Source organism: Camelus bactrianus, chromosome X (assembly GCF_048773025.1).
Source record: "Camelus bactrianus isolate YW-2024 breed Bactrian camel chromosome X, ASM4877302v1, whole genome shotgun sequence".
NCBI classification, from domain to species: Eukaryota; Metazoa; Chordata; class Mammalia; order Artiodactyla; family Camelidae; genus Camelus; species Camelus bactrianus.
Genome location: NC_133575.1, coordinates 26,353,306 through 26,358,144, shown reverse-complemented (window position 1 = coordinate 26,358,144; position 4,839 = coordinate 26,353,306). Strand labels below are relative to the sequence as shown.

General features: G+C 34.2%; 1 non-coding gene across 1 annotated transcript; it reads right to left on the bottom strand.

Annotated features, from left to right (window-relative positions):
* Positions 1–3,879: 3,879 nt before the first annotated feature.
* TRNAT-GGU (transfer RNA threonine (anticodon GGU)) lies at positions 3,880–3,951 on the bottom strand. The gene has a single exon. It is a non-coding gene; the product is annotated as a tRNA-Thr (tRNA).
* Between the last annotated feature and the right edge of the window lie 888 nt (positions 3,952–4,839).

Here is a 4,839-nt window from a genome sequence, read left to right as displayed (position 1 = left end):
GCAGAAAAACTGGTAGTAGGTTTGGTCTGATGGGAAAGTTACTGGATGTCTCTGATTGTATATCCTAAGTTAAAGAAACTTGGTCAGACTCTTCAGGAAACTCAAACAGAAATTCACATTTGTCCATGGCTGGATTTGGAGGCAGGAGTAATTCTGATGCTTCTGGCAATAATTTTCTATATTGAACAATGTACCTGGGGAATTTTTTTTAATACGGATGCTGGATCCCTCCTATAGAGCCTCCAATTTAATTTGTTTGTAGGGTGTGGACCAGAGTACTAAGTCTTCACCTGGAAATCTGTTGAGCACCCCCAGTTTTGAAAAGCTCTGGCTTTTGTTTTGGATTCTTTTTTTATTGATGTTTAATCATCACAGGAGCCCTCCTAGGTTGTTTTCTCTGCAGTGACTTGAAGTTTCCCGTTTTTTCCTATGATTAAAGTATGTGAAAGATCAGTGACATCTCAATTCACAAGCTCTCAATGATTTATACTTACAAAGGTTGTCTGTACTTCTCCTCTAGATGCTCTGAAAATACCATGGAGAATCGATTATATATACTGTGATAGAAATCAAAGGGGACCCCATGAGTTAGAAGAAAAATACAGAGTAACCTGAAAATCAGGAATACTGCCTGAACTTACAAGTTAATAACTTGATTAGTTACTCATACCGAAATGTGACATAATTTTCAGTTGCATTTTTTTTCTAGCATTCATCTGAGATAGCCTGCATAGCCCAAATTGGAATTTTGGGTGAGGGCAGTTGGAAGGGAGATGTCCTTGATGGAGAGGTCACAAATTGGTCGATAGAGAGGGAAATTAAGCCCGAGAGTGTGTTCTGTTGGAGATGTAGTGTCAAACATAGAGAAAGGATTTCTTAGAGCATGTAATTCTAATTCTTTAGAGCTCCAATACTCCATATCGTATCAGAGCAATATATAACACTACTCCTTACTATATTTCTCAACTTGTATTTCCTGCTGAAACCTAGAAGGCATTTTTTTTGTTTCACCAATTTCAGAACTCAGAAGCAGAATATATGCATTCTACCTTATTATAATATAGAAGATTTGAAGAGAGAATAAAGCTCTGTTGTAAAGGAGACTTGATAAAAATTAGGATTCCAATATACGTAGCATGTTTTAATGTACTCAAAGAAAATAGATTTTTTTTTTTGCATTTTACCTGTGGTTATCACTACACCAAAACAAACAAAGGGAGTAGCTATTTCTCCTGTCTTCCTATTTCATTCTTTTTACTTTCCATTTCTTAAACGTTATTGTCACTCCTCTCAGAACTGAAGTTAATACTATCAGTACTGTAGTACAATTAAATTGTGGTACCAATAGACTCCTTTGGAGTGGCTTTGTTCCTTTGCCACAATTTTGTAGCATTAGGCCTGTGGGGAAATTTGTTCCAGGTTTCCTTTTGCCGACTTTCAGTTCAATTTTCGGATAAATCTTGTACAAATTTTAGATTGCCTGTATGTTATTTTACAACATAGCTGCTAGGTTTAAAAAATTTGACTCATTTAAAATTAGGCTTGTATGTTGATACAGGACTATGTGATGTGGTTATTAAAATCATCCAGGACAGACATCAGTCATTTCTTTAGTGGAGTGGTTCTCATATTTGAGTGTGTATCAGAAATTTTTGGAGAGCTTCTTAAAACATGGGTCATTGCGCCTCACCCTCAGAGTATCCGATTCAGTAGTTGGAGAGCAGGGTTTGAGAATTTGCATTTCTCACAAGTTCTTAAGTGTTCCTGATCCTGCTGGTCTATGAACCACACTTTGAGAAACACGGCTCTGTTACAAAATTGAGTAAGAGATTAATGATTGGTGAAAAACATGAGGGAGCAGGTAGTTCTTTGTTTTAGGAGACAAAGAATAGTATAAGACTGTTGAGAGCTTTTGGAGGTGGAGTTGCTCCTCCTAAGTCCTAGTAACATTAGTAAGAGTGGTCCCTTAATCCTTTCTGGCTTAATCTCTGTATGTTGAAAGGAGGCCGTTGAAATGACTGAAGAGATCAACAGACGGGAGTACTTGTTCGCTGGAACTGAATTATAAATTCTATGCATTCTTTGTATGTCTTTTCTTTTTAAATTACTATTAAATGTGAAACTGGTAATTTTATATGATAAGTGGGTGTATTTGATGCGAACATGTGTTACACAGGTGGCCCAAGTCCTTGAATGAGTGAGCTCTTGGCCCATACCTCGTGTTTTGTATACTGCTTTGCCAGGAATGTCGCAGAGCCCTGACTCTCCAGTCCCCCACCCATACTCTTAACCGCTAAAGGTAGATAGCTGTACAATGTATTAACAAATCCTAAATTCTTCCAAATAAATAGTACTAGCCAAAATTATTTTTTAATTTTAATTAATATTTTACTACCTACCACAATGTCAGTTTTTGCCTTAAATTCTTCAGTAAATTGTTCTATATATACTGTTGAATTTGAATAGTTTTATGACTTGTACTTCATGGAACTCCATGTGCAATTAATTCTATCTGATGATCAAATAAGCTTGAGACACCTGGGTTAAACAAAGTTAACAAATTTCTTAATGCCTGATTTCTGAGAAATTTTATTAGGCTTAAGTGCATGATAGAAACTTTAAGAGATGACTATAGTTTTCCAAATGTAATTTATCATGGACTTTTCCTTTTTTTGAGAAGCATTTTATGGGTTCTTGCTTCATGAAACTCAATTTGGGAATTACAAAGTAGAAAGTATAGGTATGTATGAATTAGAATTATCAACCCGTTGTTCCATTGGTTTATTCAGCTGAGTTATCTATCTGATTTGAAATACCTTTACCTTACACACAATGTTCTCTAAAGGCTGTAAAGTTTTAGTCCTTGATGAAAATCTTCCTAGTTATAAGAGGGTCATTATAATTTTTTAAATAGCATACAGTTTTTGTAATGATATTTGAGACTATCCTATAAAAACTGACACAATATAATTAAAAATCACAGAACTAACCCTCATGTAAACATTAACATTGTGACTTGTGTGTGCATGCATGTATATATTTATACATATACACATGCACATGTTTGCAGACACGAGGTATGATTAATACTGTTTATGTGCATTTTATATAAATGAGATAAAAGTTATCTGTCTTTATAGATGATAAAGTGGTAATACATCCATGTGAATATAAACATGATGTATGTGCTATTTTGAAATTTTGTAAAATTTTCAGTTATTTTGTACATCAATGTAATACAAACCTTTCACCACATTATTACTTTTTCTTTGATAACACTCACTTTAACCAGATGAGGGTGGCATATTAGAATCACCAAGTTGTAATTCAAAAAGAGCTACCCATGTCCCCAAAGACTTTGAAACTACTACTATTGTGAGGTGAGTTGGAGGTGAGATCTCACATCCACCCATGAAAAGATATTTTTCACAAAATATGTCTTCAAAATGTGGTTTTTATCGGGGCTTGGTTACATAATTACGTGAATCATTTACGGCTTGTTAAAAGTTTGTTTCTAAATGACAGACAGACATGGAATGAATTGATTGCTGGTCAGTCAGAGATACATGTAGGAGGAAATATTTAAATAGATCTAAAAGACTATGCAAAATGAAACTTAGTGGTTAGGAAGGAATATATGCCAGCCTTGGTATGTGACTCAGAGAGACATCAAATTAAGGTGGAAAAGTCTAAACTCTGCATTATATTGAAGAAAGGTGTTTAACTGGAACAAGTGTTGACTGAGGGTGCAGAGACAGTAGTGCACTATGGGGACTGCTAGAGAAGAGCGCTCTGTGGGGACAGGGCACTGTAGTTTGTCGAGTGATTTGAACTGGAGAGTATTTTGATGATTACATATGTATTTATTTTTTCTCTTAACGGAGGCACTGGGGATTGAACTCAGGACCTCATGCACACCAAGTATGTGCTCTACCACTAAGCTATACCCCCACCCATTACATACGTGTTAATAAGATAGCAATGTGAATTTGAGAACTGACCTGCAAATGTGAAAAATAAATTATCTAATTGATATCTTACTACCGATATAATTGTATTGTTTTTTTCTATTGTGACGTTAGAGATTTATTTTAAAATTAACAAGCAGACTTGGCAATATTTACCTTGGCTTAAGTCATATATAACATAAAATACATCAGCTTACTAGTTAACACATATTAATCACCTCAAAATCTCTAAATGCATTCTCTCAAATTTCTTTATGGCAAATTACTGAGATCATTAACTAGTATAGGTTTGGGAAATAGGCTCGTTTTGAAGCACAAGTGGAAATGTCTTATGAAGAAAGTTTCTGAAATGAACCCCATGAGAAAATGTTATTAATTATAGCTAGTCAAATGTGGGAAAAGCTTGCTTTTTCATTTCATAGAAATACATGTTTCATAATAGAATAGCTATTACACTCTCTAATATATTAAGTCAATTACAGTTTGGTTCAGAGTAATGGTCATATTACAGATATTTTTAAAGGTTTGGATTAAAATTCCAGATATAAAAGTTTAATTTACTTATTGAATTTTTAAAATGGCAGTACCTTTTAAAAAATATAGAGGGACATTTGAACAAATCAGGTTAAAAAGCAGCTAAAAATCTGCATCTTGAATATATTTTAGTTGTATATAGAAAGGTAAGGCAGGGTATGCTAATATACAGAATAAATCATGCTTTTATTTTGTGTTTTCTTTCTATTCCTAAGAATCAAAACTTAACTGGAACTGCCACTTAGTAGTAGCAATTATTTTTCAGGCAAAATTAATGCAATGTCTCCAATTTACTCTATTGCCACTTCCCCAATTTTTTCATCCCTTCTAATATTAG